The 27394-nt window shown below is 35.7% G+C and overlaps 1 long non-coding RNA gene across 5 annotated transcripts in view; it reads right to left on the bottom strand.

Moving 5' to 3' along the window:
* LOC103879183 overlaps positions 1–27394 on the bottom strand; it is a 259760-nt gene that overhangs the window by 25746 nt on the left and 206620 nt on the right. For 4 of the 5 annotated variants that reach the window (XR_004178665.1, XR_004178668.1, XR_004178667.1 and 1 more), the window contains 4 exons: positions 10392–10533; positions 3912–4067; positions 3004–3220; positions 1428–1549 (listed from right to left, as the gene is read on the bottom strand). This is a non-coding gene — a long non-coding RNA (uncharacterized LOC103879183). The remainder of the gene's footprint in view (positions 1–1427; positions 1550–3003; positions 3221–3911; positions 4068–10391; positions 10534–27394) is intronic. The other variant, XR_004178666.1, reaches the window with a different exon arrangement.

Raw genomic sequence — 27394 nt, forward strand, 5'->3', positions numbered from 1 at the left:
CAACTGATAATTTTGAAACCACTTATATTTTACCAACAGCTTAAAAGCTAGCTTTATTTACCAAATATCACATACACATATACAGATACAAACACACAGAAACAGATCATACAGCTTTCATAAAGGATATTCATTTGCTGGCTTTTAAACAGCTTTTCTTTTCCCCATTGAGTCTTCCAATCATCCAGTTACCTGTTTCATTACCCTAAGCAATTGTGTACTAGGCAAGAAATTTGCATTTCTAAAGGGACAACTATTAGGTGGAACAGAAACATTTAAATTTCGTAAGTACAGAGCTAAGATTCTAGGCCTAAATATTGTATCATCATTTTCTCAAACTAAGGAAAAAAAAAAAACTGCTCAAATGAAAGTTCACTTAAGACAGGATGGCCAGAAAAGCACCTTAAACAAAGGTATGACTTCTTATGTAAATTTAAAAGATGGTAAGAGTTTCTAACGTACATAGGCAGACATCCTTAAAATTGGAGATTTCCTTCATAGATGTAAATTTTATTTATAAAAGAGTTTTGAGATAGCCAATTAAATCTCAGAAAGGTATATTTTAGTTTAATATGGTGTACTTTTTAATTTAGCTACTGCTTTTAAACTAAAATTACTTGAGTTAAGGGTGGAGTATATTAAGGAATAAGGCCAGAAAGCATTCTATATGCCTGGATTCAGCATGGGTAGATCAGAAAAACAAAGCAAGCCTATTTTACCTTAAGGTCTATCTTTTATAAACACCTTATCTAGGATAGCTTTTTTTCCACCCTTGAGATGGGTTAGTAACTAAGACAAAAGGTTAGCAGATTTAATTTTTCTTATCTATTAGTCACTTAAACATTTTATTTGCCTTTTACAAATTCTCTAAATAAAAACATTGAAATCTTTTTAGAAGTTTCTGCTGCAGTGTTGTTTGTTTGGAGCATTCCACTGTAACTTGTCTTTAGTAAGATTCTGCCATGTCTGTAAGACATTGCTGCTTCCAGGATCTAATATTTATGCATGTGTAAGCCAGAAGGAACTCAGTTCTTAAGTAATTAAAGATCCTATTTCTACTTCAAATATTGGCTTTGGCTCTCAGTTTTTTTTGATCAACTTAGCTAATGATTTTTTTCTCCACCTAAGCATGCCAGAAAAATGAAACAAAGGCATAGAACATAAAACTCCCTGTGAGTTTACAAAAGCCACATTTTACACCCCCTGCAATATTGCCATTTACTACCTGGTTCTTTCTGATCCAATCAGATATAAGATATCTCTAACTGGATTCGAGTCAGTTAATTATCAGATCTAATTCAATCCTGGACCCGGTCCAATTTCTGTTATGACTTTCAAACCCAGTTTGGATCATACATTTGCTCAAGGTAACTGAGACAGCTCAAAGCACAAATCTGTGGAGCTTCAGTATCCAAAAGAGAACTTACCATGATCGCCAGCTGCTCTGAGAGAGCAACAGACAGAATAGGCCTGGCGGGTACCTTGCTTGGTCATCAGTGCTCATGGGGGTTGTTAGAAGCTCTACTTTAGACCCCACTTCTGATGCCATCTGTTAAAATAAAAACATTAGCTGAATTAAGTTTAACAGAGTTTAATTGAGCAAAGAACGATTCATGAATTGGGCAGCCTCCAGAGCCAGAGTAGGTTCAGAGACTCCAGCATGGCCACATGGTAGAAGATTTATGGACAGAAAAAGGATAGAGACATGCAGACAATGGTAGTGAGGTAAGCAAACAGCCCAATTGGTTACAGCTTGGCATTTTCCTTATTTGAACATGGTTTGAACAATTGGCCACCTTTGACCCAAACTTGGTAATTGGCACAAGAGTAGACTACGGTTTGTGTACAACCCCATTTAGGTTATAGTTGATGATGTACAGATAAACCTTTAGGCTGAACTTAAAATATGTAAGAAGATAGCTTTAGGCTAAACTTGATTTAACAATATTTACCAAGGAAAATCTACAGTAGATCAAACTTAATATATTTAATATATATGTCTTCTTTTATTATTTCGTTGGCATATGTATGAATTTTCAGGATTTTTTTTGTGTTGAGGCACTGATTATATAGAGACAGCAGTAGAAGAAGATAACAAAACTTTCTGAGGGAAAGATCATTTTTAAATTATTAACAGGACCAATAGTATTTAGTGGTAATAATGTCTTTTTTCCAAATAATATATTACATATTTGTCAAAAAATGAATTTGGATCATATATTTTATATCTTTTTCTGCTCTAAAAGGCTGTAATTTTTTTTAATTATTATTAAAATTTTTTTGAATGTGTAAAATCAACTATTGCTACAGATTGATACTGTCACAGTTTGGTAAATATACATAAACTTATTTATTCTGACCTCTGTATAAGCATGTAATTATCCAATTAGAAAGTGCTAGAGTTCATTAACAATGCAAAACCCCATGGCTTTATGCTTTATTAAAAACCTGCTTTGTTTTTTAAAAGGTTGATTCAAATGCCATCAGAACCTGTTTTAAAATGGTTAGAAATGCTAGTGTCATTTTAAATCTAAATCCAAAAGAAAATTGATTTAGCATTGATAATTTAACATGTTCAAACCATGAGATATTTGTCAAAAATATGTTTGCTATACAGTTCATTATCTTGCAGGAGATATCTGATCATAAAAAAGATGTTCACGTTTTTGGTGACAAATGTTTTGGCAAAATTGGGGATTTGGGGGGTGGGGAGAAGAAAATATCCAAGTATTAAGTGTTAAGGAGAGAGAAACAAAATTATAAAAGTAATTCAAACCACAGAGAACTTGTAATAGTTGCTCAGAAGAAATAATTATTTCCTTATGCCGTTTGCTCAGAAATAGAGGATATGAAAAATTATATTTAACTGATGATGTAAATAGAGAAATAATGAGTGAGTATTGAATAGTTAAGGCCAAGGTAAGTATACTGTATCAGTTTGGGTTTGGTCAGGAGAAGGAACTACCTTAGATAATAGAAGTAGGAAAATAGAGGCTTACATACCACTGAAAGGAATGTTACAAAATTCAGGAGAGAAGAAAATGGTAGGAGACAAATGCAGATCATCTCAACTGCCAGTCATTCAGAGAATAATGCCTAGAAGCTATTGGCAATCCTTTCATTGCCAAAGCCCACGTATATGCCTGTAGCCTATAACAGGTTCTCTTTGTCTGCCTCTGAAAATTTTCATCACTCACATTGATGGAAGTTAAATGGGACTCTGTTGGCAAAGGACAGATAGTAAATATTTAAGATAAAAATATACAACAATAAGTTATGATTTGACACAAAGATAAATGATATCTAGATAAATATTATTAATCCATTTGTTATCAAATGCCTACATCAGGAATTGGATGGCATACATGATAAACTATCATAATTTCTAAATTCAAAACTTTACTCATATGAAAACTTGAGTGATGTTTTATGCCAGACTATAAAATTTATAATGGGAAATATGAAATATGATTAATTAGAATATATATCCAGAAACCTAGAAATAGGAGTACATTTTTTTTTACTTAACTATAGTTACAAATAATTTTAACCAAGACAAAGTTTTATACACAATATACATAATTTTTCTCTAGAACAAACGTGGCAACCAGATTCTAGTTGATAAATTTACTGATTATTATATATAGTCAACGTTCTCATACATTCCCTGACTTAATAGGTCAACGAGTGACAGAGTGACAGCCATGTGGTACAATATTTTAAACAGTCTTGTGGAAACTGTGTAATTTTTGTCCTTTAGAAGGTGGCTTTTTCGTTCAACTGAATCAGGAACACTACGAACAAAAAACCTGACAATCTGCTTCACCCCCAAGATAGAGACAGGATGGCACAAACACCAATGCTACTCCCTGCGGAAGCCCAAAAGCCAGCAAAGGATTCCAAGTAATCACCTTCTCACAGTCCCTGAGATCCCTGAACTCCAGTCGAGAGTGGTTTCTCTCTGCCCCCAAGCGTGCAGATGTGTAACAAAGCTCCTTCAAGGGTAACCACCTGCACACAGAAAGCTCTCACGCAAGACTCTTCATTAATACAAAAGCCGGAGTTTCCTGGAGGAAGTCACACAGCACATTGAATGGAAAAGAACTTTCAGTCCAATATAACCTATTTGACATTGCTACTCTTCCACCTTTACACTTTAATACTTGGGCTCCTCTTTTGGTCTGGTTTTTTTTTTTTTTTTTTTTTTATGTGGAGTCTCCCTCTGTTACCCAGGCTGAAGTGCAGTGGTGATTGGCTCACTGCAACCTCCGCCTCCTGGGTTCAGGCATTTCTCCTGCCTCAGCCTCCTGAGTAGCTGGGACTACAGGCACGCGCCACCACACCAGGCTAAGTATTGTATTTTTAGTAGAGACGGGGTTTCACCATATTGGCCAGGCTGGTCTCGAACTCCTGACCTCTAGTGATTGGCCCACCAAGGCCTCCCAAAGTGTTGGGTTTACAGGCATGAGCCACCGCATCCAGGTTCTTTTGGTCTTTACATCAAACAGAACTAGACTCCAACAAACTTGCTGGCTCGTCTCTTCACTCCATCCTTCACTCTGACATAGCCCATGAAATTGCACCTTTTTCTCCCTACTTTGTAAAACAATGTAGTCCTCCTCTACTCTTATTCCCAAACTTGAAGAATGAACCTGTCCTATCAAGTTCCCCTAGTAGATCAAGAAATTTATTCAGCCTTTTTATAAAAGAATTATCATAATAAATAGTAAAATTCAATTTTCTGCATGATCTGCTCTTCTGGCAACCTCATGCAACAACCCAATGCAGTGTTCCTGAACTAATTACATAATCTAGAGTTTGTGAAAGAAAATTAAATCTTAGGACCCCAAATTCATTAAGCCAAAGGGAAAAGTCAAGCTGGGAACTGGCTCACACAAACCTAACTCCCCCTTTTTTGTTTCTAAATAAGATGGCTACAAGATGAAAAGCTCCATGCCTCTCGCATGTTTTGTCCACAAGGAAATTTTTAGCGAGCTGCAAGATCTTTACACTAAAGTATTTCTATTAACATTTCACCATGGCAATGTAAATTTCTAGTTTATCTTTACGGGAGCAGTCACCCCTCTGCCCACCAGACACAAACGCATATCTGATTGTTTCCCTGCCCCATTTTTGTCTATGTTGTCTTACGTAAAATACACATTCCCCACATTTTTCTACTGCCTCATTTGTCTATGTCATCTCTGATGGTTAATACTGAGTTTCAACTTGATTGGATTGAAGGATGCGAAATATTGATCCTAGGTGCGTCTGTGAGGGTGTTGCCAAAGGAGATTAACCTTTCCGTCAGCAGGCTGGGGAAGGCAGACCCATCCTTAATCTGGGTGGGCACAATCTAATCAGCTGCCAGGGTGGCCAGAATATAAAACAGGCAGAAAAATGTGAAAAGGCTAGTTGTCTTAGCCTCCCAGCCTACATTTTTCTCTCATGCTGGATGCTTCCTGCCCTTGAACATTGGACTCCCAAGTTCTTCAGCTTTGGGACTCGTACTGGCATCCTTGCTCCTCAGCTTGCAGATGGTCTATTGTGGGACTTTGTGATCTTGTGAGTTAATACTACTTAATAAACTCCCATATATATAACTTAAACTCCATACATATGTTAATTTATTAAGATTTTATATATATGTGTGTGTGTATATATACATATATATACACATATATATTTGTTCTGTCCCTCTAGAGAACCTTAATACATCATTTTATATAAAAAGTTTCAGATTCACTGAGCCAGACAAAGGCACGAATGACTATTTTTTTTCTACCCCCTCTTACATGAAAATTGTGTACTTCTCAATATCTTGCCCTTTCCCCTTTAAATTTGGAGCCCTCAAAATCATCTTCGGAGAAAGGCATAGATCTGTCTAGAGGGAATGCATCCTTAACTTTGGCAAACAAACCTCCTAAAATGATTAAGACTTGTCATTTTTCTCGATTGACAAGTTCCACTTTTAACGCTCAACGGACCCCTCTTAAAATTATATATACTAATTTTTTATAAGTCTGGTGCTTTTTAATTTTTTTATGAGAAACTAAGAAAGATATATCAGGTAAAGAATACAAAATACATATCAGTTGCAGAAGAGTTATAGAATATAGAATAGTCATAGAATAGAAAGATGTATCAGTTATAGAATAGTTACAAGATACATCAATTCTAGAATAGAAAATCACTCAGGCTTAATAAGATGTGCCTTTGGTGAACTTTCTATGTCTTTAAACCTAGGTTGAAATCTTAATGGTCTCCCTTACCAGTTAGAGGACCATGAAAAAAATCTCTTTATATCTCCAGGATGCTGTTTTTCTTCTCACTTGCAAAATGAGAATAATAGTAGGACCTATTTTATAATGTTATTACATAAATTATAGCTTAAATATTTATGAAGGGCCTAGAACAACGTCAGACACACAAATGTGTCTATTTTTAAAAATAAAGATAGTTTTTATAAAATACTATTTAAAAAAATAAAAAGAAAGACTATAAAGATAAGAAAATTTAAAAAAACAGAATTTTTGAGGAATGAAATCAATGTATTATTTCTTAGAAAACATGGGTAGAGGCAGCCATGGTCAAAAATATGTTGAAAACACTACTGTGGAAATGAGAACTCCTTAGGAAAGCTCCAAGTTCAGAGCCTGTTGTTGACGTAATATTACTCGTATTGTTACTGCTATATTATTAATTGTAGTAGTGGTTGCTGTAGTCTTTATTTATATTTTGGAGGAAGACAAAAACTCATGTCTCAGTCTGCACTAGGCTGATTTTGTGTTGCTATTAAAAAAATACTTGAGACTGAATACTTTTAAAAGAAAGGAGGTTTAATTGGTTCTTCAGGCTGTACAGGAAGCATGCTTTTGGTGTCTGCTTCTGCTGAGGCCTCAGGAAGCTTACAATCATGGTGGAAGGCAAAGACAGAGCCAGTATAGTATGTGGCGAAAGCTGGACCGAGAGAGAGAGCAGGGAGATGCCATGCACTTTTAAACAACCAGAACTTGCCTGAACTAACTGAGCAAGAACTCACTTATCACCATGGGAATGATGCTAAACCATTCACGAGGCATCCATCCCCATGATCTAATCACATCCCCACTTCCAACATTGGTGATTGCATTTCAACATGGGATCTGGAGGGGGCAAATACCCAAATCATATCACAGTCTTTCACTGTATTTACCAGTGACAAATATTTAGGTTTGCTGTAAATCTTACTGATTAATCAACTAGGGAGACACATTTGAGGTAAGGCAGATAACTGTGTTAGTTTCCTACCATACCAGCCTTACTACTTGAGCCAAATCTACTCTCCAGTCACATTTATGTCAACTCTCTCCAGTTTGTCCAAACACAGTGACTTGTCAATGTGGCTTCCTAATTTTGATATTGTCCTCCTTTCCCTTGGTTGAGAAATATGCAAAACAGTCCAGGAAACCTTTGGTTAAACTTGGCCTCATTGATTCCTAATCTATACTCCAGCCTTACAGTGATATCCTCATTGAGGCATGGTTCAGCACCAAAGGTCACAGTAACTTTTACTTTAATTTTATCCTATTTTTACTCATAATTTAAAAACAAAACGAAAAAAATAGAACATATTAGAACTAAAAATTATACAGATACTTCTATTTTCCTTAATATGCATTATATAATACATATTATATATATTTAATGAAGGAAATACATATAATGAAAAAAGATCTGATTTTTATTATAGTCCCATCCCTAACAGAAAAATCTTTGTAACTTCAGGCAAATAATACACTTCTCCAGACATTTTCCTCATCTGTAAAAACAGTAGTCACAAAGAAACGAGGATATTAGATTAGATAATCTCCAATTTCTTTTCAGTAATGAAATTTAACAATCTATTAAAAAGTTATCTAAAGTACTGTCTCAAATTGCCCCAGTGCTCTGTTTAATGAAAACATAAATCACATTGTTCTTAATTCACTTCACTTCATTTACTCCTATAACAATGAAGAGTTTAGATGTGATTACGTTTTATGATTTGTTACAGTTTGACTTGATAGCTAGATCCCAGGTCAGAGACCTTGATTTAATTTATGCTTGTTAACACTGAAGTTTATTTATGGCACTGAATAAATGATAGTGTAACAACACATTTGAAAATATCTTCCTAAGAGACAAGAGTTATTGCATTAATTTGCATTTTTTCTTTCTAGAATTTAGATAAATGTAAGTATTTATGGAAATAACAAATGTTGCCTGTTGGCTCTAAGATCTCTCTTCTGTATGTAATACTCTGGTGTTAATCTTCATGTTATCTTTTTGCTGAGTTCTCTTCAAAAAGTTGTAGTGTAGTTAATGTGGCAGACATAAAAGCAATGTTGATTCAATTTGATTTTCTGTATTTTTTCCTGGTGATTTGCAAAAAGAAGAGCAAAACGAGTGAAAATCAAGCCAGATTCTAAAATTATGACAGTCTGTAAAGAAAATTAGTTATTAATTATGATGCAGGTTTACAGCAATATTTGTTTTGAATGAAATATATTTTCATGAAAATGTAAACCAGGAACGACACAAAAATAAAAACGTTACCAGTGGAAGAATTGGGTATGTGTTTGGTAAAGTTTATATTTTAACAAATCTTTGAGTAGGAAATATAAAGTGAAAAAAAGTCTGAAAGTGGTATTTATAACTACAAACAAACCCCAAAGCTTAATTTTTAATTCTCTCTCTTCCAAAAGTCTCAATTATATTCTCTCAGTTAGAATACAAATTAAAATATTTCTCTTTGTGAGATACACAGTGTTTTGAAAGGAAATGAGCATTTTTAGTCTAACTACATGACAGTGGGTGCAATTCCTGGCTCTGCCAGCTACAAGCAGCCTGACTCTGTCCAAAACACTTGGCCACTTGTACTCACAGCTTCATGTATAAAATGTGAGCAACAGTGCTCACTGAGTGGGATTGTTGCAATGATATAACTGGTATCCTATCTGTAAAACACCTATAATAGAAACTGGCATATCATATTCAGTGCTGATTCCTTACACCCTTTGCTTCTTTTTACCATCAGTTCTCCTCTGATTCTAGCCTTTTGGGATATTGACTTGAAGATTCTAGAAACTTGTTATTTCCATTGCTTCCATTTTGTGTTGCTATAAAAGAATACAGACTGGATTAAGAAAATGTGGCACATATACACCATGGAATACTATGCAGCCATAAAAAAGGATGAGTTTGTGTCCTTTGTAGGGACATGGATGCAGCTGGAAACCATCATTCTTAGCAAACTATCACAAGAACAGAAAACCAAACACCGCATGTTCTCACTCATAGGTGGGAACTGAACAATGAGATCACTTGGACTCAGGAAGGGGAACATCACACACCGGGGCCTATCATGGGGAGGAGGGAGGGGGGAGGGATTGCATTGGGAGTTATACCTGATGTAAATGACGAGCTGATGGGTGCAGCACACCAACATGGCACAAGTATACATATGTAACAAACCTGCACGTTATGCACATGTACCCTACAACTTAAAGTATAATAATAATAAATAAATTTTAAAAAAAAAAACAAAAAAAACAAACAAACAAACAAAAAAAAGAATACCTGAGGCTGGGTAATTTACAAAGAAAAGAGGTTTATTTGGCTCACAGTTCTGTGGACTGTACAAGGAGCATGGTGCCAGTTCTGCTTCTAGTGGGGCCTCAGGAAACTTTTACCCATGGTGGAAGGTGGAGAGGAGCCATTGTATTATATGGTGAGAGAGGGAGCAAGAGAGAGTGAAAGAGATCCCAGACTCTTTTTAACAACCAGATCTTGAGTGAACTCATTACCACTGAGAGAGCACTAGGCCATTCATGAGGAATTGCCCCCATGATTCAATTACCTCCCACTAGGCTGCACTTTCAACATTGGGGATTACATTTCAATATGAGATCTGGAGGATACAAACATCCAAACTCTACTGATGCATCTGTTAAATATCATTTTACAAATTCAGACTATTTAACAGCAGATCAAAGTACTTAAGTGAGAAAAAGAGAGTGGATAGCTGTATCTCTGATGTTCATATAGATGGCACACAGAATCAGAGAAATGGTAACAGTAGTTGTTTAGGCTGTTAGGGTACTGTGAGTTATTGCTCTTTTCTATTTTAGTATCTCATTATTAAAGGAAACACAAGTTTTAATCCCTATCATACAGTGGGAAAGCCAGAAAAAGAAACCTATATGTAAGTACAAAGTGACTAAGATATATAAAAGTAGACAATTCAGTGCTAAAGTGAAATAAGTTTTGTCATAAAGATGAAAAATCTGAGAGATTATGGAATCATTTATAAAAGCCTTCAGAAAATAAAGAGGTTTGAGACAAATTTTAAAAAAAGGGAAGGATCTTACCGTGTGGTCAAGAGTAGTGACAAAGTCATTCATAAGACTTCCTTGTTCTTAGGTTTCGAAATGTCCAGTGTTGTGGCAAGAAAATCCTTAGTGTGTCAGAGAACATTTGGTGCTGGGCTGCTGTCACATAAGCTAAACCTCACTATAAAATGGGAAAATAGGAAAAATTTACAGTATAATCATTTTATCAGATATACTCTGGGGGGAAAAAAAAAAGTCTACTTTCTCTTCATTGATTTTAGTTCACTATTGAGTCATAGTCTTGTTCAAAAATTGTTTCATTTCCTTTTCATTTCACTTATGTCATTTCTCATATTTAACGTTACCTTATATAAATAGCAGTTGCTGGCTATCAAATTAATGTGACAGTGTCCTCAGACATAACTGATTTTTTCGTGGCTATGATTAATACTGAATGATTCACTGATATTGAAAGTGGTAACCATTTATTAGCATTTTTCCTTTGAGATCAACTCCAAGGAGGTAAAAGCAAAGTAGCAGTTATCCTTCAACAGCTTTGCCCGGGAACCAACAGGCTAAATTGTAGTTTAAATTGTGATACAAATGGTATTTTTCTTGGCTACTGTCTATTCCATTCCTGCATTCTTTCAGTGGAGAGTTCCCTGTTCTATCAGCCAATAGAATCAACACCATCGTTTCACCCTCTCTTCTTCTTCATCAAAATCTATTACTCTACGTCCACTTCCTCTGTGGGTCCACTCCATAAACGGCCAAGATTCAAGCTAAGGTGTCAAATCTAGGAATAAGATTCTTTCTTATTTTATTGAAGGACATTTCATTTACTCCAGAACTGCTGTGTGTTTCCTATTTTATTTCCATTTAGGAAACATTGATTGAACATGTAGAATGCATTGGAAACAAAACTGACTCAGGAGACATACAATAAATTTTACATTTTTCCTGGTTTCAAGAAGCATATAATACTGTAGAAGGAAGTATCTACAATAAATTCTACATTTTTCCTGGTTTCAAGAAGCATATAATACTGTAGGAGGAAGTATCTGTAACTTGATAAACTATATTATAATAAGAAGAATGATAATAGTTATAAACAAAATATCATGGGGAAAGGGCTTTAAAAATGAATACAATATTTAAATATTTGCAACATATATTTTCACAATCTGTAATATGTATTTGTAATTTAAAAATATAAAACTAGTATTTGCAATAGTAATGATTTCTAACTATAATTTGCATTGCTAGATTCTATTATTAATTCTGAGAGATTAAAAATCTCATTATATTTTTGAGACAATTCTCTAAAGGATGAATTACTCTATTTTGTTCCATCATTATAGTAAATTATATCAAACATTTTAAAAAGTCAAGTCATCTTTACATTTTTGTATTTTGGGAGATAATCATATGTGGTCAGAATGTATCACATATAAACACACACATTTTTACTGAAGTCAACTTACTAGTATTTTTTGTAAGAAATTTGAAGTTGTGTTAATTAAATCTTAGATATGTCTATTTTAGGAGTTCTTAAGGAACTGACTTTGGATTTTCTTAATCTTTATTGTACCTATGTCACCTGTTTACATTTGTGTATTACTACCATTCTTATGCTTCAGGCTTAATCTGCTAGGCTTTTTCTACTTTTTTGAATTGGACATTTTTATAATTTTGCTAGTGCATACATGAGGTCATAGCAGTTGTCAAAATATACATTTATATTCATGTACATCAAAGGCCACTATCGTAAGCTGCTACCCTTCAGTGATCCTGCAAGTCACTAGCCGTCCAGATCTCTTTCCTGGAACTTCTACTTGTCCAAACTTTCAGACACAGCCAGGATTTAGGTGAGACATGTCACATAATCCAACAAAATCAGTGACAAAGAACAAAATAATATTTCATGAAATATTTTTTAAAATAGAAATTAATACTGGGACAAGAGCCAAGATGGCTGACTGCATGCTGCTAAGAATAGCTTCTCCAACCTATTGAGAGACCAGACCATGAAGAAGACTGGCACACTCCAAGCAGATTTTCAGAAGGAAGGCATTGGGAATAAATAGAGGAAGGCCACAGATCCTGCCCTGAAAGGGGAGGAGGCTGGGAACTCTGCACAAGATTGCTGAGTGCCAGGATGTGCTTTGTGCCCTGGGCAGCTCCTAGGGAAAGTATGAGTCAAATAGGCGTGAGTGGCCAAATATCACCGCAGACCTCTGGAATCCCAGCTGAAGGGGAACTGATGACCCACGTGAACATGTGAGTTGGCAGAGAGAGCTGCTTAGAGAGTTGACAGGGACAGCACTCTAAGTGGTGTAGAGCCTACAGGGTTTGGCATGGAAATGGCAGCAGTGGCACATGGTTGGGGACACTCATACCCCAAGGCTCACCATGCTCCTCTAGGTGGCTTGGGCCTTTGTTGCCTGTAAGACATGGGTGGAACAGGACGGTCTGCTCATGGGATGGGGACAGTCTGATCTGACAGCCCCCTGTCTGCTGGCCTCTCCCAGTAGTGCAGTCTGAGATCTTCAACTGTGGCATTTCCCAGTGGCCACTGCCATAATATCTTCACTGGCAGATACCACCAAATCATCAGAGAGCTTCTGCAGATGAGCCACTCCCAGCATGCACCTGCTGACAGCACCCCACACTGCTTCACCAGTGTGCTTTTGCTCACAGCCTTCTTGTACCACTTCATTGGTGATTGAAAGCATAGGCCTCACTGCCACTTCCCCAGTGAAGTACTTTTGCCGGCATGACCCCTTAAGAGGGTTGTTACCAGTGGACTGGGAATACTTCAGCCCCTCTGGTGAAACAGGATCCCTGAGGAGTCAAAGAACAAAGCTGTGGGCCCGGTCCCAGTCCCCAGGGTTAGAGCATGCAGCCCAAGAGTGCTGATCTGAGCCTTGGCCCCCTGTGAAACTGTCCAGAAATGAATCCAGTCAACTGAATCCAATTTATACCACAATCAAATGCACAAGGGCATCACAGAATATAAAACCAATAAGCCCCATCCAAAGTATAGCAACTAGAAAGATTACAGGATCATTAGCCCACACAGATGATAAAGAACCAATGCAAGAACCCTGGCAACTTAAAAAACCAGAGTGTGTTCTTACCTCCAAATGATTGCACTACTTCCCCAGAAATAGTTCTCAAACACACTGAAATGACAGAACATTCAGAATCTGGATGGAAATGAAAATCATCAAGATTCGAGAGAAACTTAAAACCCAATCCAAGAAATCTAAGGAAGCTAGGAAAACAATATAAGAGCTGAAAGACAAAATAGCCATTTTTAAGAAAGAACCTAAACTGATCTGTTAGAGCTGAAAACTCACTACAAGAATTTCATAATACAATCGTAAGTATAAAATCATAATAGACCAAGCTGAGGAAAGACTCTCAGAACTCAAACATCAGTTCTTTGAGTAAACTCAGTCAGACCAAAATAAAGAAAAAATTTAAAAAGCATTAACGAAACCTTCAAGAAATATGAGATTATGTAAAGAAACAAAACCTACAACTCAGTGGCATCCCTGAAAGAGGAAAGAGAGCAATCAACTTGGAAAAAATATTTGAGGATATTGTCCAAGAAAACTTCCCCAAACTCACTAGAGAGGTCAACATTCAAATTGAAGAAAATCAGCCAAGCTCTGGGAGATACTACACAAAATGACCATTCCCAAGACAAATAGTCATCAGATTCTTAAAGGTCAGTGAGTAAGAAAAAATATTTAAGGTAGCTAGAGAGAAGGGGAAAGGTTATCTACAAAGGGAACCCCATCCGGCTAACAGTGGGCCTTTCAGCAGTCTACAAGCCAGAAGAGAATGAGTGCCTATGTTCAACATCCTGAAAGAAAATAAATTTCAACCAAGAATTTCATATCCAGCCAAAATAAGCTTCATAAGTGAAGGAGAAATAAAATTGTTTTCAGAGAAGCAAATGCTAACAGAATTTGTTACCACCAGACCTGCTTCAGAAGAGGTCCTTAAGGGAATGGTAAACATGGAAACAAGAGACTGTAGCCAGCCATGACAAAAATGCAATTTAGTACATAGACCACTGACATAGAGACAGTACACAGACCATCTCTTCTACTTTGTAGAATAGATAAAACTAGTGTTAATTTCACACAGCTCTTTATGAAACCATCTGGGCCCAAAGATTATGAAGCAACCATATAAACAAGTCTACATAACAACTGGCTAACAAGATAATGACAAGGTTAAATCTGCACACATCAGTATAAACCTTGAACATAAATGAGACAAATGCCCCATTTGAAAGACACAGACTGACACATTGCATAAAGAAGCAAAACCCAAAGGTATGCTATCTTCAAGACACCCATCTCACATGCAATGATACTCATAGGCTCAAAGCAAAGGCCAAAAAAGCAGGGTTGCTATCCTTATTTCAGACAAAACATGCTTTAAATCAACAATGCTTTCCTTTTTGAATAAGGGGTTAAATTTAACAAGAAGACTTAACTATTCTAAATGTATGTGTACCCATCACTGGAACACCCATATTCATAAAACAAGTTTCTAGAGACCTATGCATACACTTAGATAACTGCTTAATAATAGTGGAAGACTTAAATACCCTACTAACAGTGTTAGATAGATCAATGAGGCAGATAACTAACCAAGATACTTGGGATCTAAACTCAACATTTGACCAAAATGATTAAACAAACATGTACAGAATTATCCAAACAAAACCAGAATATCCATTATTCTCATCTGCACATGGCACATACTCTAAAACTCACCACATGCTTGACCATAAAGCAATTCTCAGCAAATTCACCAAATCAAAATCATACCAACCACACTCTCAGATCACAGTGTAATTAAAATAGGAATCAATACAAATAAGATCTCTCAAAACCATACAATTACATATAAATTAAACAATACACCTCTGAATGGCTTTTGGGTAAACAATGAAATTAAGGCAGAAATCAAGAAGTTCTTTAAAACTAATGAAAACAAAGATACAACATACCAGAATCTCTGGAGCATACCTAAAGCAGTATAAGAGGAAAGTTTATAGCATTAAAAATTCACATCAAAAAGTTAGAAAGATCACAAATTAACAACTTAACATCACACCTAGGAGAACTATGAAAACAAGAGCAAACCAACCACTAAGGTAGCAGAAGAAAAGAAATAACCAAAATCAGAGCTGAACTGAACAAAATGGAGGCATGAAAAGACTTACAACAGATAAACAAAACCAAAAGTGTGTTCGTCAAAAGAATAAAGAAGATTGGTATACAACTATCTAGACTAATAAAGAAAAAAAGAGAGAAAACTGAAACGAACACAATCAGAAATGACAAAGTGGACATCATCTCTGACTCCTCAGAAAATTAAAAAAAAAAAAAAACCTCTCAGACTATTATAAATACCTCTATGCACACAAAACTAGAAAACCAGGAATAAATAAATGAATTCCTGGAAATATACAATTTCTCAAGATTGGACCAGGAAGAAATTGAATCCCTAAACAGACTAATAATGACTTCCAAAATTCAATCAGTAATAAAAATTCTGTCAACCAGAAAATGCCCTGACCCAGACAGATTTGCAGCTGAAATCCACTAGATGTATAAAAAAGAGCTGGTAACAATACTACTAAAACTACTGCCATAAATAGAGGAAGAAGGACTCATCCTTAACTAATTGTATGAGGTCAGCATCACTGTGATAGGAAAACCTGGCACAGACACAATAAAGAAAAACTTAGACCAATATTCCTGAAGAACATAGATGTAAAAATCCTCAACAAAATATTAGCAAACTGGATCTGACAGCACATCAAAATGCTATTCCCATGATGAAGTAGGCTTTATTCCTAGTTGGAAAGGTTGGTTCTATATACACAAATCAATCAATGTGGCTCATGACACAAACAGAACTATAACAAAAAACCACATGCTTATCTCAATAGACAGAAAAGTCTTCTGATAAAATTCAATATCCCCTCATATTAGAAACCCTCAACAAACTAAATATCAAAGGCACATACCTCAAAATAATAAGAGCTATTTATGATGAACCCACAGCAAACCTCATACTGAATGGACAAAAGCTGGAAGCATTCCCCTTGAGAACCAGAATAAGTCTAGAATGCCCATTCTCACCACTCCTGTTAAATATCATTTGGAAGTCCTAGCCAGAGCAATCAGGCAAGAGAAGAAATACAAGGAAACCAAATAGAAAGACAGGAAGTCAACTATCTGCCTTCTCAGAAGATATAATTCTATACCTAAAGAACCTCGTAGTCTCCGCTGAAAGGCTCCTCCACCTAATAAAAAAACTTCAGCAACGTTTCAGAACACAAAATAAATGTATTAAAATCAGTAACATTTATATAAACCAGTAACACTCCAACTGAGAAAAAAAAATCAAGTACACAGTCTCATTGACAATAGCCACAAAAAAGAATCAAATACCTGGAAATACAAGTAACTAGGGAGGTGAAAGATCTCTACAATGAGAATTACAAAGCACTACTGAAAGAAATCAGACACAACACAAATAGAAAAACATTTCATGCTCGTGGATTAGAAGAATCAGTATTGTTAAAATGGCCATACTGCCCAAAGCAGTTTACAGATTCAATGCTATTTCTATCATACTATCATATTTTCACAGATTTAGAAAACTTTATTCTAAAATTCATGGGGAACCAAAAATGAGCCTGCATAGCCAAAGAATTCCCAAGTAAAAAGAACAAAGCGAGAGATATGACACTACTTGTATGAATCCATTCTCACATTGCTATAAGGAAATACCTGAGACTGGGTAATTTATAAAGAAAAGAGGTTTAATTGGCTGATTGGTTTACTGGCTGTACAGGACGCATGATGCTGGCATTTGCTCAGCTTCTGAAGTGGCCTCAGGAAACTTACAATGAAGGCATAAGGCAAAGGGGGAGCAGACACATCACATGGCTGGAGCAGGAGCAAGAGGGAGAGTGAGGAAGGAGGTGCTACACACTTTTAAACAACAGATCTCACAAGAACTTACTCACTGTCATGAGAACAACACCAAGAGGATGATGCTAAACCATTCATGAAAAAAAAAAAAAAATGCCCCCATGATTCAATCACCTCCCACCAGGCTCCACTTTCAACACTGGGGGCTACAGTCAGCAAGAGATTTTGGCAGGGACACAGATCTAAATGATATTACTACCTGACTTCAAACTGTACTACAAAGCTTTAGTAATCAAAACAGCACGGTATTGGTAGGAAAAAACAAACACATAGACCAATGGAACTGGTTAGCGAACTTATAAATAAAGGCCACCTATAACCATCTGACCTTCAGCAAAGTTGATAATAACAAGCAATGGTGAAAGGACTCCCTATTCAATACCTGGAATAACTGGCTAGACATATGCAGGAGATTGAAAGTGGACCCCTTCTTTCACCATATACAAAAATCAACTCAAGACGGATTAAAGACTTAAATGTAAAATCTAAAACTATAAACGTTCTAGAAGAAAACCTATGAAATACTATGATGGACATAGGCTCTGGCAAATATTTCATGAAAAAGACTCCAAAAGCAACAAAAACAAAAATTTACAAAGGAGACCTAATTGAACTAAAGCGCTTCTGCATAGCAAAAGAAACTATCAACAGAGTAAACAGAAAACCTACAGAATGGAGAAAATATTTGCAAAGTATTTGAATTGAAAATATTTGCATTTAAAAAATGTCTAATATCCATAATCTATAACAAACTTAAACACATTTACAAGCAAAAAAAAGAAACCTCGTTAAAAAATGGATAAAGGACATGAGCAGACACTTCTCAAAAGAAGATAGATATACAAGCGACCAACAAACCTATGAAAAAAGTTCAGTATCACTAATCATTACATAAATGCAAATCAAAACCACAATGAAATACCACCTAACAACTGTCAGAATGACTATAAGTAATAAAATAGCAGATGCTGGCAAGATTGTGGAGAAAAGGCAGTGCTTATATATTGTTAGTGGCAATGTAAATTAGTTCAGCCACTGTGGAAGGTTTGGATTTCTCAAACAACTTAACACAGAATTACCATTCAACCCAGTGATTTCATTACTGGGTATATACCCAAAGCAATATAAATCATTCTATTATAAAGACACATGAGCATGTACGTTCATTGCAGCACTATTAACAATACCAAATACATAGAATCAATGTAGATGCCCATCATGCTGAACTAGAAAATAAAAAAAAAAAGTAGTACATATACAGCCTGGCATACTACACAGCCATAAAGAAGAACAAGATCATGTTATTTACAATGACATGGATGCAGTTGGAGACTATTATCCTAAGGACGTCAACACAGGAACAGAAAACCAAATACCACATGTTCCCACTTACAAGTGGGAGCTAAACACTGAGTACATATGTACACAAAGAACACGGCAATAGACAGTAGGGCCTACATGAGGGTGAAGAGTGGGAGAAGGGTGAGGACTGAGAAACTACCTCTTGGGTACTATGCTCATTACCCAACTGATGAAATAACCTGTATATTAAATCTCCACAACACGTTATTTACTCATGTTACAAATCTGCACTTGTACTCCCTTAACCTAAAGTGAAGTTAGAAGGAAAAACATGAATGCAAATAATTCCTATCAACAGTGTAACAAAATATTGAATTAAACGTCTACTTTTGCTTTGCTTGTTTTAAGATACTGCAGCAGGAACCGTCATATGCAATCAACCTAAAGTTCTCCGTTCACCAATCACCTGTCAGGTGAGTTTATGAGGTTGGACAATGGCATGCAAAACAGATTATGCAACACAAGGCATAATATATAGTCATCTGTTTTCATTATAGAGCTTTATTTTATTAGCTCTTTTCCACTTGGTTTAAAATATAGAGGATAGTTTGAGAAGAGTCGGTAGCAGCCAGATTTTTCTTTTGGCTCAGCATTGCACTGCTTTCAGATCGATTTCCTTCCAAAGCCAATTCATTCTGATTGTTCAGTGCCTTTGCAGTCAGCACCTTGAAATTTTTGCTTCTGAGACATTACCATTTTAATTCCCCAAGCACAGGACACATCTGGTCCCCAAAAGCCAGGGTTAGGTCCCAGCACCAGCCACTTCACCAGTGATCCTGCACCTCCCACGTTAATAAGTCTATATAGTCAGAGTGAGCCCAGTCAGGACAGGACAGGACAAGGCACAATGGCAGCAGAGCTGGCACCGCTGGGGAACAAATGCCTATCTGGCTCCTCAACTTGTCTGGTTCTGAGAGATTCTGGGAGAGACCAAGAAAGCCCATGGCTGATATTAAAGAGCCACTGCTGTCTCTGGTCAGGCACTATGGTGTCCACTGGCATAGTGAGCATGCCAGCAACAAGAGGAAGACCAAAGGAACCAAAGGACAATTTGTGGTGGCTTGGGGCCTCAAACAAGAAAGATGTAGCTTCCTGTTGTATTTTACCTCCATTTAGTTGCACTGGTTCATGAAAAACCCTGAAATACTCATCCATCATGAATATTAACCTCATTTCCATTACTACAAATAGAACTAATGTTTGTATGACATTTGTCCTGTGTGAGGCACAATTGTGAATGCACACTAACTTGTTAGAATGATACAATTTTCATCATCATCTCCATTTTCAAGTGAAAAAACTGAAACAGTTTGGGGTCATTTCACATTTCCATGGTAGAGGTGTAATTAGCAGCCCAGACAATGTGCCCATTTTCTTAATTATCCACCTATACCACGTGTCATCTGGTCTGCAAAACTAAATGGAAACCCAACTCATGATTTTCATGACTTGGTCAAAAATGGAGATATGATTAGATAAAGTTATCTGACAGTATTATAAGTGTTATAAAACTGATGAAGACTTCCATCTGTTGAATTGTGTTATAGAAAATGTCTTGTTCCTTTCTGAGTTTGTTTAGGACTTTATTTTTCTTTGTAGTTTGCCAAAAGCAGAGAGAGGAGAAAACACCATTAACAATGTCATTGATTTTAAGATAATTTTTTTTCTTAAAACTATTACATAATAACTACCAATGTAATTGGTGGGAGTAAGAGGTCACTGTTTTAATTAAAAGTCATGGCACAAATGGAAGCAATATTCAGCAAGCAAAATATTCTTCAAAGAAGTCATAGCAAAACTTTCTAAGATTTAGCAAATGATTTGGAAATTTTTTGAATTATTAAAAGATTTGCATTATAAATTATATCACTTGGTAAGCAGATTTGAATAATGTATTTGTTAGAGAATGGAAAGTAAGATATATTTTAAATTTCAATTTATATTTTAACTTTAAATTAGTTTAAGATTTCAAGCTCGTTATTAAATAATATGAATATCACACCAGTATTTAATATTAAAAATTATCTTATTATCAATTATGTTATTATTTTCCTGTACTGGCCAGTTTTCAATGCTCCTCAAATTAGCATGTATATATATAGCAAATATATATATAACATATATAGCATATATATAACAAATTAGCATATATATAGCATATATACATGTATATGTGTGTATATATACACATATATACACATATACACACACATATAAAAACAATAGTATTCATATATAAACTATTGTTTAAACACTATTTTCTATATATGCATGTGTGTATGTGTATATGTGTGTGTATATATATAACATAGATAGAAAATTTTTATTGTATCTTGTTGTTCTCTGAGTTCAACTTTCTTCTCTTCTTCCTGAAGTATATACTTCAAACCTCCTTCACAGAATAACAAATACTTTGATTTCTTTTTTAATCTTTGATTCATTCATCAAAATTTTCTGTATTTCACTCCCATTCAATGATAGTTTAGTTACTCTCTATCACAACATTGAAAATATTACTTTATGTTTTTCTTGCCTCTTCTGCTACAATTAAGAAGATTTTCATCAGTCTAATTACTGTTGTTTTGTACATAATCTCTTATTCCTTTCTGGGGGTTTTTAAGGTTACTTCATTTGTCTTTAGTGTTTTACAGTTTTATTTTAATATAATTAATTATGGCATTTTTTGATCTGCTCAAAACATGAAACATGGAATGCTTTTAAATTTCAAGATTCATGGTTCTATTATTTCTTTTTTTTTTTTCTGAAAATTCTTTTATAGGTAAGTTGGACATTTCCCTTTAATTATTTGTGTTTTCCCCCATCTCCTCATCTCTCTGTGTTGGATGTTGGGTAATTTTCCAAAGGTTATCCAACTACTCCAAAGAAATTCTGTAGCTTTTGAGTGATTTTTATCTGTCTCTTTTTTTTTTCATTGCTTTGTTATATATTTAGGGGATTGTATTAGTCCATTCTTGCACTGCTAAGAACTACCTAAAACTGCATAATTTATAAAGAAAAGAGGTTTAATTGCCTCAGGGTTCCATAGGCTGTACAAGAAGCATGGCTGGGGAGGTCTTAGGAAACTTAAAATTTTGGCAGAAGGCAAAGGGGAAGCAGGCATGTCTTACATGGCTGGAACAGGAGGAAGTGGGGATAGATGCTACACATGTTTAAACAACTATATCTTGTGAGAACTGTATCACGAGAACAGCACCAAAGGGAAGGTGCTAAACCATTCATGAAGGATCCACTTCCGTGATCCAATCTCCCAACAGGCCCACCTCCAATATTGAGGATTACAATTGAACATGAGATGTGGGTGGAGACACAGATCCAAACCACATCAGGGATTTATATGTTGTGTTTCTCAGTTTTGATTTTCCTACATTGTACAGTTAGTGTAAATCTGATCTCAAATTTAGAATTAGATTGTAGATTAAGAGTTATGTTTTTCTTAGAAAAACATAATTCTTGGCTAGGACTGGAAGGAGGCAAATTTATTGCTATGTCACTGAACAAACAGGTGGAATTTGATGATTTCCTCTTCCAGTTCCCCTTCTCACGGTGGCCTGATGATCCTCCAGGCCTGTCATGACCATCATCAGCTCCTGTTCCTACTGCTGTGAATCACAATATTCCTTTTCATTTTTAGACCCTACAGGTTTCCTTTTCTTTATTAGAAGCTTGTACAATTATTGAAAATGATACAATTATTTTTTCCCAGAATCTTTTATTGTTTAGATGGATAAGGATTCTGGCCAACCGAGTCTAACATTTTGCCAGAATTAGACAGATTTCTTTTTATATTGTTATTTCGAAGCAGGTTTTCTTCTATATTTGGGTAGAAGCCATCCGTAATTATGGAATAATTTGCAACGAGGCTTATTTCTGCACATGGGCCTGGAACTCTCTTTACATAAAAAAACACAATAACATACACATACAAAAGAGAGTCAGATGGTGAGATGAGATGCAACGTTGTATATTTGTAACTTGCTCCATACTAATGGGGACAGAATTATGTTAGCGAGGCCTGTGGAGAATACCAAGACTGAAGCTGCTCCAGGAGTTAGCACTCTTACAGGGAAGTCTGCAGTGAAGGCTTTTGTCCTTCAGAAGCTGGTGTGAGGGAAGCGCATTGACAGGATACAGTGCTTCCAGAACAGAAAGTATATTAGAATCACTTAGCTTCTTAAAAATAACCATTTATGGAGCCTGCAATTCTCTTTCATGTGCTTAACTGGGCCTGGGGATCTACACTGCGACACATACTTTGAGTGATTCCATGTAGGTGGTTTATGGCATATTGAGCTGCTTTGTTGAATGTCTGGGAAAAGGCATAGTTAAGGAATTAACAGTGGGGAAAGTGAAACTGGTTAACCAAGTGCTTTGAAGCCACCAATAAGGGGTCTGTGCTTTATCTAGATGAATAATAGGGAGACTGTGAAAATTTCAAAAAGGCAATGTGATGTGAAAACACTACAATATATGATGTATTTATAAATAGTACAAATGAAATAAATGTTAAATTTGCTTAAAGTCTATGATAAAGCATGAGTTAGGTCAGGGATTTTCAACCTACGACCCAAGGGCTAAATGAATGTTGTTTTCATGTTTCTTGTTTCTGTACGGCCAGTGAACTAAGAATGATTTTTGAATGACTTTTAAAGGATTGTGGACCCAAAATAATTATAGATGTGTGTACCTGTGTCTGTGTATCTATCATCTATCTATCTATCTATCTATCTATCTATCTATCTATCTATCTATCTATCTATCCATCCATCCATCCACTCACTTGACCAATTGACCTTTGAACAACTCAGGTTCTAACTGCATGGGTCCACTTATATGTTCTGCCTCTGCCACCCCTGAGACAGTGAAACCAGCACCTCCTCTTCCCACTCCTTTTCAGCCTGGTCAATATGAAGACAACAAGATGAAGACCTTTGTAATAATCCACTTCCACTTAGTGAATAGTAAATATTTTTGTTCCTTATGATTTTTAATAACATTTTATTTTCTCTAGCTTATTTCATTATAAGAATATGGTGCATATATATATGTATGTATGTGTATATATATATAAAATAAACAAAATACATGTTAGTTGTTACTGTTTATGTTATCAGTAAGCTTCCTGGTAAACAGTAAGCTATTAGTAGTTAAGTGGGGAATCAAAAGTTATACACGAATTTTTGACTGCCTGGGAGATCAGTACCCCTAACCCCCACATTGTTAAAGAGTCAACTGTACACACACATACACATACGCACACACACAACAAAGATGTTTACTGTCCGGCCCTTCAGAGAATAAGTTTGCTGAGTCCCTGGATTTAGGCAGACTGAAGGTTTCCCAGTATTTGTGCAAGTTAGCAGCAAGGCTTCAGCTCTAGTGTGACTGGGTGGGTATCTGGGGAGGTAACTGCGTCAGAATGAGGCAAAAGCAAATAGGACTGGACTAGAAGGTAAACAGTCCAAATAGCTATCAAAACAAGGTCCTTACAGCCTTAGATGGAAAAAGTGAACAAAGTATTTTCCATGGGATGACACACAGACCTTTTTAAAATGCACATTTAATTATGGTTTACATTGAAATTATTCAGTAATTTCAAATCCCCCTTAAGATAAGGCCAAAACTCAAGCTCCCACTCATTCTTCAACTTCTCTTGCAACATAACCTTGAGTAACTCACCAGAATTTACTGAGCAGAAACTTCTTGCAATCTCAGGAAAATACAAAATTCTTTCACTTTGTCTTTATTTTATTTACTTCTTATTTGTTTTCAAATTAATCATGTATATTGGTTAAAAAGCAAATCGTACATGTTTTATAATGAATATTAACTGTTCTAAACTCCACTCCAGATTCCCCCCAAAAAAGATCTATGTTTTCATTTTTTGCCCTGAATTTACCTCCCTAAGTGTAAATAATATGCTTATATCCCTGTTTCCCAATTTTCTATCTTAAACATTATCTACTCAGTTCTAACATTGAAATAAAAATTTAGGACTTTATTGCTTCTTGGCCTTATGGCTAAGACCAAGTGTGAAATTTAGCACTTTACTCAGTCTCATCCACAAAAAGCTTTCCCTTCTCTCCCAGTATTATGTCACAATTTTGATACTTTATGTGTGCATATATACATGTATACGTATATGTATATATATGTGTGTATGTATATGTGTGTGTGTGTGTATATATATATTCCCTTAGTATCCATGGGGAATTTGTTCTACAACCCCAATGGATACCTAAGTCTGTGGATGCTCAAGTCACTTATATAAAATGGTACAGTATTTGCATATAATCTATGCATATCCTCCTGTATACTTTAAATCAGCTCTAGATTATTCATAATACCTAACAAAATGTAAATACTATGTCAACAGTTGTACTGTATTTTTTATTTTTATTTTTTTGGTGTTGTTATTCTTTATTCAAGTATTTTTGGTCTACAGTTGGTTGAATTTGCAGATACAGAGCCTGCGAATACAAAGAGTTGAGTGTACATAGTTTACAGTCAAACGTATAGTCCACATATGCTTCCTTTTACAAAAGTTTTATTATTTTCTGCTGTTTCTAATTGCTCTATTTCTTATTGCTGGATTTTCTGCATTTGTAACAAAAACTATTCCTATGCAAAATTGTAAAATACTGCTACGATCTCCATATATCAGATAAGCTACAAAATTCTTTTCATTTTCTTTGAGATGTACCTCCTGGAGCCTTTTATCATCTTGTGCTAACCTTTGCAAATGTCTAAGTGCCTCCTATACAGCTGATTTCCTGGAACCATTTGCCCCTCACCATTTTTCAAGGAATTTACTCTTGTGTTGGATATTCTGTTTTACAAATATGTCTCTTCATATATATTTTTCTCCTTTTTCACTTATTTTCTTGTGGTGAATGTCATACAGAAGCTGCTGGAGAAAGAGAGCATGGAGGGCATATTTTTAAGAATATGCATCCCAAAATACTTTACTACAAGTCTCATAGTGTGGCTGGATATAGAATTCTACATCTTCCGTCAAGAACTTGAAAGTCTTACTATTTTCTAATGTCCAATGCTGTTCTTGAAAAGTTCACTGGCATTCAAATACCTCTATATAGGAGTAATTCCTTTGACCCTTCTGAAATTTATAGGATTTGCCATTTATCTTGAACATGTTGACATTTTATAACTTATGGCTTGGTGATTTTTTTTAATTTGCTATGTTGGAAACTGTAAGCTTTTCTGTTTGGAAATCTATATTCTGCCTTTTGAAAGATATTCATAAGATTTTAAAAACTGATGTCACCATGTATATTTTGCCTATTCTAGCCTATAAGTGCTGTTTTCTTTTCAGATGTTGGACATCTTAGATTGAACCTTTGATTTTTACAACTCTTACTTTTCATCTGTTTGTCATTTGAATTTGCTTTCCAGGACTTAGATTATATTACCATTTAACCCTTTTGTCCATTTTGCTTGTTTGTTTTTAATGTCAGAATTTCAGATGTATCTTTTAAATCTTTTTTTTTTTTTTTTTTGAGACAAGGTCTTGCTCTGTCACCCAGGCTGGTGTGCAGTGGTGAGACCATAGCTCACTGTAACCCTGAACTCCAAGACTCAAGTGATCCTCCCCACTCAGCTTCCTAATCAGTTAGGACTTACAAGCACCTGCCACCATGCCTGGCTAATTTTTAACTTTTCTTTATAAAGATGGGGGTCTTGCTATATTGCCCAGGCTGGTCTCAAATTCCAGGCCTCAAGCAATTCTTCTGCCTTTGCCTTCCAAAGCACTGAGATTATAGGAATGAGCCACTGTACCTGAACTCTTTCTTTTTCTTTTCTTTTTAATTTAATTTTATATTAAGTTCTGGGATACATGTGCAAGATGTGCAGGTTTGTTACATAGCTAAACTTGTGCCATGGTGGTTGGTTGCACCTATCAATCCATCACCTAGGTATTAAGCCCCATATACTTTAGCTATTTATCCTGATGCTCTCCCTCCCTCAAGAGGCCCCAGTGTGTGATGTTCCCCTCCCTGTGTCCTTGTGTTCTTATTATTCAGTTCCCACTTATAAGTGAGAACATGTGACGTTTGGTTTTCTGTTCCTGTGTTAGTTTGCTGAAGATAATGGCTTCCAGCTCCATCCATGTCCCTGCAAAGGACGTGATCTCATTCCTTTTTTATGACTGCATAGTATTCCGTGGTGTATATGTACCACATTTTTCTTATTCAGCTCTTTTCTTTCTTTTCTTTTCTTTCCTTTTCTTCTCTTTTCTTTTTCTCCTTCCTTCCTTCCTTTGTTGTTGTCAATTTGACTTTTAAGTTTTTCATAAATTATAGTTTTATTTTTCCCTCTGTTTCCTCCATTAGCTTTATTTCCTTGCCCTCCTTCTTGGTTTGTTGTTATTTGTTTGTTCTTTATCTTCAATGTTGGAATCTTTCCTCATATATGTTTGATTTCTTGGCTACCCATTTATCATAGATCTGATGGAACACTGTGGACTCTGGGCCATGAGCAAGTGTCAGACTGAGACATGGAAAGTTTGGCTCTGCTGGATTGGTCAATAAAGACTCCTCAGTTCACTAAATTTGTTCCAGTTGGCGGTAGAAAGTGTTGAAATAGGAACCAAGGTGAAACCTGATTTCT

The sequence above is a fragment of the Papio anubis genome, chromosome 15 (assembly GCF_008728515.1).
Source record: "Papio anubis isolate 15944 chromosome 15, Panubis1.0, whole genome shotgun sequence".
NCBI classification, from domain to species: domain Eukaryota; kingdom Metazoa; phylum Chordata; class Mammalia; order Primates; family Cercopithecidae; genus Papio; species Papio anubis.